Below are 7,967 nucleotides of genomic sequence, written 5' to 3'. Positions count from 1 at the left end.
GCAATATTGCTCTTTACAGCATCAGACCTTGCTTCTATCACCAGTCACATCCACAGCTGGATATTGTTTTTGCTTTGCTCCATCCCTTCATTCTTTCTGGAGTTATTTCTCCACTGATCTCCAGTAGCATATTGGGCACCTACCGACCCGGGGGAGTTCCCCTTTCAGTATCCTATCATTTTGCCTTTTCATACTGTTCATGGGGTTCTCAAGGCAAGAATACTAAAGTGGTTTGCCATTCTCTTCTCCAGTGGACCACATTCTGTCAGACCTCTCCACTATGACCCATCCATCTTGGGTGGCCCCACATAGCATGGCTTAGTATCCCCATATTACACATGGGCAAAATGAGGCAAAGAGAGGTTAAAGGACTTCCCCAAGGTGACCCAGCTAGTAAGAGTCAGATCTGGAATTTGAATCTGGCCATCTGGCTCCAAAGACACATATATGCCCTCTCTATTGACATAAGACAGATTAACAGGAGAAAAACAAATGTAACTTCATACTTGTGGGAACCTCACATAGACATAACAGGGTCAAAGACAGTCAGGAAATTGAGGCTTACATGTCATTCTGAGCTAAGGAGAGAAGGTAGGGGTCTGGGCTTCAAAGTGAAGGAAGGTAATTCATAGGAAGATGGGAAGAGCAAACATTTGGTAAATAAATTATTGCCCTGCCATGCAGAGACAATGGGGACATAGAGAGGACTTTGAAGTTCCCTGCCAGCTTCCCTTATCTTTGGCCCATATTCTTTGTGATTATCTTTGGTGATAGTTCTCTCCCTAGACTAGGCCCTCTAAGTTGTTTTAGGCATCGAAGGTAGAGGTATTATAAAAAGGTCTTCCTGAGTCTTTTAGGCTTTGATTGAATTCAAGTCAAAATAATTCAAATGACAAAGTGGCATGTTTTGAGGAAGCTTGTTCTGAATCTCTTCAATATCTAGCCAATCCAATTCTTGAAAACATTAGTTTCAACACTGACTTTTTTTTGTATCAATATTATCTTTGCTTTGTTCCTGTATAATTCCCCATCCCACTCCCCATATGTGTTCCTTGATGAGAGCTGAGGTGTGGAAAAGTCCTTAAATGAAAACTATCCACACACCCACTGCCCTCCCCCGACCCCATTCTATCTAAATTCACAACAGCCCAACACAAGCTGAAACACTTGATTTCTAATACCAGGCTATACTCTTAACAAAATTAAATATAAACTAGAGAAAGATAAGAAATCCTAAGGCATTTAAATATTAAATGAAGCATCCCAGAAACCAATATTTAGAATGTTTTTCTTGGCAACTGGGAAGTTTTTTCACTCTGAGTCACAGTAGAATAATGTGACTTTCTTCCTTTTTTAAGTTTGGCTAATGGGAAGGGGAGGTAGAAAAGGAGGTTTTGCATAACTTTGAACACAGGTGCATTCTCAGGAAGATCATTTTTCAAAAAGACCACAGATAGAAGTTGAAGATCTTCAGATTGATTTCCCTTTTAAAAAGCAAATTTACTGAAGTATATTTTACCTATAAAAATTAAGTATACAGTGACATTGCAACAATCTCATTAAGACAGTCTTAGAACATTTTCATCACTCCAATAAGATCCTTCCAGTCCTTAATAGTTAATCCCCACTCTCACCCCCAGCCCCAGGCAACCACTGATCCACTTTCTGCCTCTATTAATATTATATATATTTCCCTTTTCTGAACTTTCATGAAAGTGAAAGTTGCTCAGTTGTGTCTGACTCTTTGTGACCCCATGGACTATATAATACATCGAATTCTCCAGGCCAGAATACTGGAGTGGGTAGCCATTTCCTTCTCCAGAGGATCTTCCCAACCCAGGGATTGAATCCAGGTCTCCTGCATTGTAGGCAGATTCTTTACCAGATGAGCCACCAGGGAAGCTCTAAACTTTCATATAAATGAGGAAATCAATTTCTTGAAAATATGTATGCCTACTTGGAAAGTCTTTGCTCATGTACTCTTCTATAGCATTCTCTGGCCAAGTGAGTGGGCCACTTGGTAACATGGGGAAGAATATATATCTGTATAAAGTATTCTATTTATACATATTCTTCTTAACTTGGTGGTGAGCCCCAGGTGCTTTGCTTGATGCCTGGAGAGAATCTCAGTGACAGTAATAACTCTCAGGTGTGCAGGTCCTCAGTGTTTGGGCAGCTGGCTACTCCTCTCTGTGCTTTAGCTCAAGCCGTGCCTTTCTCTTCCTCCCAGGACATACCCACCAGATCACCATACTCTCTTTCCAGCCTTAACTTTGTTGAGTCGTCAAAGCCCCAAACTAGGTATTTAAAGACACCAGATCACATTGTGTCTATCAGACAAGGCCTCTTAAACACTTTTTGTTATCATCATAGCACACAGTGACCTCTGTGACTTTCTACAGCACTGTACTCATTTGCTTCCAAGACCGCTGTTCCTTTTCTTGTATTTTGTGTTAACCAAATGTTCATTCAGTCGTCCAAGTCAGAAACCTCAGAATCAGCCATGATTCTTCCTCTCACTTCTTCCACATCCAACTATTACCAAGTCCTGCCAAAATTATATCTGCTCTGTGTAAGCTGATCTCCTCCTCACCCCACTGTTACTTTATCTTACTGAGGTGGTCATGTATCTTGCCTGGAGTAGAGCTGTAGCTTCTTTTCTGCTGTTGCTTCCAAACTAAGCTGAGGCGATCTTTCCAAGATGAAAATCTGATCAAGTCCATCTCATTGCTAAAATTCAACAATGGCTCTCCATCAACTTTTTTCTTTTTTTACATTTTATTGAAATATAGTTGATTTATAACGTTGTGTTAATTTCTGCTGTACAGCAAAGTGATTCAGATACATACATACAAATATATTATTCTTTTTCAACATTCTTTTCCATTACGGTTTATCACAGAAAATTGAATATACTTCCCTGTGCTATTCAGTTGTTGTTGTTGCTTAGCCACTAAGTTGTGTCCAACTCTTGAGACCCCATGGACTGTAACCTGCTCAGCTCATCTGTCCATGGGGTTCTCCTGCCGAGAATACTGGAGTGGATTGCTGTCTCCTTCTCCATCTCCACTGACTTTTCTGATAGTTTAAATTCCTTGGCTTCCAAGGCTGGGATTTTGTTGATCTGGCCCTGGTCTGTTTCTCTTTGCCATTGCAAGCTCCTTTTACAAGAAATGTAACGCTATCCCTGTATTTCTATACTTACATTCTCCTCCTCTGGATTGCTCCTGCTCTTTGCTCCAGATTCAGCACAGGCATCATCTCCTCTGAAGATGATTTTGTCTGCAGGGAAGGCTTCTTAGATACACCTGTTTGGAGTTTCCAACCAAACCCTCTGTCTCAGCCCTGTGCCTTCTCCCATCCCCACTCAGGCTGATAGCACCTTAAGGGCAGAGTCGATATCTTATACTTCTCCAAGGTCAGGTTTGCATATTTTGTTTGGAGTTCTCTTCTGAAAATGATGTTTCTCTGTCAATGCCTTGAGCCTCTTATGGCCTCATGTGTCTTGTGTGTTGAGACCCAAAGAGTCAAAGCCCAAGATGCAGCTGGAGGAAGCAGATGATGATGAGGTCAAGCTGATGGTTGTTTCCTATTACAATCAGCCTCTTTCTTCCAAGGAGGGTCCAATTGCCTTTTTTTTTTTTAAGTGCTTACTGTGTATCAAACTCAGATTCATTAAGTATTTTCATCTTTATAAATACCCGTTGAGGTAGGTGATACTATCCCCATTTACACATAGGGAAACCGGGTCATAGAGAGGTTAAATAACTTGCCGAACCACATATCATCACTGTCCATTAGTAATGGGATTTGTCTCCAAACCCCATGCTCTTAACTTCTAAGGTATCTATTAATATATCTATACAGCTCTGTGTGTGTGTGTTATTGGTTCAGTAATGGAATGGATCAAATGTTGTGAGCTTAAGTAATTTTGAATTCTGACCCAACACACTTATGGACATAGGAGGGTATCTAAGGGTGGACTGAAGATGAAAACTGTGGAGCCTCTTTCCCCATCCTGCTTTCATTTGGGCCTCCCTAAGCTCTTACTGTGATCCTAACAGTCAAAGGCTTTGGCATAGTCAATAAAGCAGAAATAGATGTTTTCTGGAACTCTCTTCCTTTTTCCATGATCCAGCGGATGTTGGCAATTTGATCTCTGGTTCCTCTGCCTTTTCTAAAACCAGCTTGAACATCTAGAAGTTCACAGTTTGCATACTGCTGAAGCCTGGCTTGGAGACTTTTGAGCATTACTTTACTAGCATGTGAGATGAGTACAATTTGCAGTAGTTTGAGCATTCTTTGGCATTGCTTTTCTTTGGGATTGGAATGAAAACTGACCTTTTCCAGTCCTGTGGCCACTGCTGAGGTTTCCAGATTTGCTGCATATTGAGTGCAGCACTTTCACAGGATATCTTTCAGGATTGGAAATAGCTCAACTTGAATTCCATCACCTCCACTAGCTTTGTTCATAGTGATGCTTTCTGAGGCCCACTTGACTTCACATTCCAGGATGTCTGGCTCTTGGTGAGTGATCACACCATCGTGATTATCTTGGTCGTGAAGATCTTTTTTGAACAGTTCTTCTGTGTATTCTTGCCACCTTTTCTTAATATCTTCTGCTTCTGTTAGGTCCAGACCATTTCTGTCCTTTATCAAGCCTATCTTTGCATGAAATGTCCCCTTGGTATCTCTAATTTTCTTGAAGATATCTCTAGTCCTTCCCATTCTGTTGTTTTCTTCTATTTCTTTGCATTGATTGCTGAGGAAGGCTTTCTTATGTCTCCTTGCTATTCTTTGGAACTTTGCATTCAGATACTTATATCTTTTTTTTTGAAGCAACAGTTAGAAATGGACATGGAACAACAGACTGGTTCCAAATAGGAAAAGGAGTACATCAAGGCTGTATATTGTCACCCTGCTTATTTAACTTCTATGCAGAGTACATCATGAGAATGCTGGGTGTGAGGAAGCACAAGCTGGAATCAAGATTGCCGGGAGAAATATCAATAACCTCAGATATGCAGATGACACCACCCTTATGGCAGAAAGTGAAGAGGAACTAAAAAGCCTCTTGAAAGTGAAAGAGGAGAGTGAAAAAGTTGGCTTAAAGCTCAACATTCAGAAAACGAAGATCATGGCATCTGGTCCCATCATTTCATGGGAAATAGATGGGGAAACAGTGGAAACAGTGTCAGACTTTATCTTTTTGGGCTCCAAAATCACTGCAGATGGTGATTGCAGCCATGAAATTAAAAGACGCTTACTCCTTGGAAGAAAAGTTATGACCAACCTAGATAGCATATTGAAAAGCAGAGACATTACTTTGCCAACAAAGGTCTGTCTAGTCAAGGCTATGGTTTTTCCAGTGGTAATGTATGGATGCAAGAGTTGGATTGTGAAGAAAGCTGAGCGCCTAAGAATTGATGCTTTTGAACTGTGGTGTTGGAGAAGACTCTTGAGAGTCCCTTGGACTGCAAGGAGATACAACCAGTCCATTCTAAAAGAGATTAGCCCTGGGTGTTCTTTGGAAGGAGTGATGCTAAAGCTGAAACTCCAATACTTTGGCCACCTCATGCGAAGAGTTGACTCATTGGAAAAGACTTTGATGCTGGGAGGGATTGGGGGCAGGAGGAAAAGGTGATGACAGAGGATGAGATGGCTGGATGGCGTCACCAACTTGATGGACGTGAGTTTGTATGAACTCCGGGAGATGGTGATGGACAGGGAGGCCTGGCGTGCTGCAGTTCATGGGGTCACAAAGAGTTGAACATGACTGAGCGACTGAACTGAACTGAACTGAACTGAAGCTCTTATTCTTTTCCTGGTGTCCATTCCTAATTCCTTGGAATAGGAATTATACCTGGAATAAGTCTGTTCTTTTTCAAATATTGCATGTCTAAGTCTTATTAGCAAGGATTCTGCAACCAGTTTTAGAGTCAGTCTTAAATATACAGAGACAATCCTTCTGTATCAGGCAGTTTCTTGCCAAAGTATGCCTAGTATAGTTTGCCTTTTCTGGCTATGAGTCCACATATGCTTTTTGTTGTTGTCATTGTTTTTTGGGTTTCTTTGGCTGTCCAGAATGTGGGATCTTAATCCCTTGACCAGGGATTGAACCCGTGCCCCTGCAGTGGAAGCGTGGAACTCAAACCACTGGATCACTGGGGAATTCCCCACCTATGCGTTTGTTGTTTTTTTTTTCAATTTATGTTCCAAATGTGATGGGTTTCTTTTATTTTACTGTGATGCAAAACCAAAGATTCTACTACCGTACAGAGACCAGTGTATTACAAGGTCATGGAAAAGTGGTGTGGGACATGCAGGACGTGATGGACAACTGGAGGGTCGGGTCACCTCCTTTGTGACACTGCACTGTCGCTGAGGAACACACTGATAATAACACTGAGGGACTGAACTGAAATGGGGCACGAATGTGACGACTTCCAGGCATGCCTTCAAGCACCTCCCTTAGGATGGACTTGGTGCCTAAGCTTCAGTGTGGGGAGGATTACAATTCTTTGGAAGAATAAAAAGTTCACACTTTTGAATTTCACAGAAGAATTTTAAGGCCAAAACATAGTGGGTTCGTTTCTCTTCACCTCCAGGGACAAAGCTGATGCTTTATTCAAAGCCACATTAAACTTCTAGTTCAAATCCCAGCCCGAACTTGTGCCCTCCTGCCCTGAATTTCTTTCCATCGATTAGCATTGACAGGGTCAGTTTCACTCCTGGTCAAAGGGTCTGAGTGTAGCCCCGTCCAATCAGGCTGGCATTGTTTACTTTAGCATAGAGAGAAGTTCTACAGTCCAGCTTGTACTTAGCAGCAATGCCAAAGTGGGTGTTGTTACTGCTGGCTGTCCACACGAGGTTTATTGACATTTCAATCTTCTCATTCACCTTCTGGTAGATCGACCCTCCAAACTCAGTGCCATCATTCACATGAGTGTGCAGCTGGAAGTCTGCGGCCTTGTAACCCAGGATGAAATTATTCTGTGACAGTTTGCATTTGTCTGGGTCAAAACTCATCTGATAGCCAGCAAGTCAACCTTCAAAGGCCAACACAGCCAAGCCATAGACGGTTGGTCCAGAAAAATCTATATCAACATTACTGCCAAGACTGAAACAATCCGGTTTATATGAGGTCTTCAATTTCCCACACTTCTTTCCTTTGTTCGGTACAAATATGGTATCAAGAGTCAGTTTCAACCCTTCAGCCAACTTATTCTCCTGAGAGATTTCTGTCCCAAGAGTATTGTTTGTGTTCCACTTCTGGGTGAAGGTCAGTCCATAGTTACAGATCTTGTATTGGTCTCTAGGTTGCCTGATACTTTCCCTGTATCAGTGTAAGCATGACCAGAAGTAAAAAATTCCACTCCACTACGTGATTTGGTTCTCAGGTCTATTTTGACCATGCCAAATCCATATGCTTTGTTGAAGACATCTTTGGCAGCCTTTCCTAGGTCACAGTAAGTCAGTGTGTTACACATATCGCCAACTGGAGGGCCTGTCCACTCCGCCAGGACACCACTGAAGCCCCATCTATGTTTTTGAGGGGAAAAGTGATTTACATCTTTGACAGGTAATTGGCTTTAGAACCTACTCTTGCAAGTATTTGTTTATCTTTTTGGTTATTTTATTCAGAACAAATAATAATATGATTCAGGTCATGAAGGTATAACTTCGTTTTCCTGCCCCAAGAAAGAACCAGTTTTCCCCATCTTCAGGCAGATATAGGAATATCATGTTCAATGATATGATACTGACTCCTAGGAATATCATATAAAATTATGTATAAATATATAATTATGTCTATACTTACACAGATAATCATAATATATATGTATATATACATGCATACATTGTAATTTTTTATTTAATAGTTCTCATCCCATTTGCTACATTTAACATTTTATTTTTCCTATAATTGCTTTATTTTCCATGGTTCTTGATGGGGCAATTTTTTT

The 7,967-nt window shown here is 41.2% G+C and overlaps 1 pseudogene; it reads right to left on the bottom strand.

The window, feature by feature from the left end:
• Positions 1–6,549: 6,549 nt before the first annotated feature.
• Positions 6,550–7,519, bottom strand: LOC120853451 (annotated as a pseudogene).
• Positions 7,520–7,967: the final 448 nt, after the last annotated feature.

This window comes from Oryx dammah, unplaced genomic scaffold (assembly GCF_014754425.2).
Source record: "Oryx dammah isolate SB20612 unplaced genomic scaffold, SCBI_Odam_1.1 HiC_scaffold_26, whole genome shotgun sequence".
NCBI classification, from domain to species: domain Eukaryota; kingdom Metazoa; phylum Chordata; class Mammalia; order Artiodactyla; family Bovidae; genus Oryx; species Oryx dammah.
The sequence above is the reverse complement of the archived record's forward strand: the minus strand, read 5'-3'. Positions and strand labels throughout refer to the sequence as shown.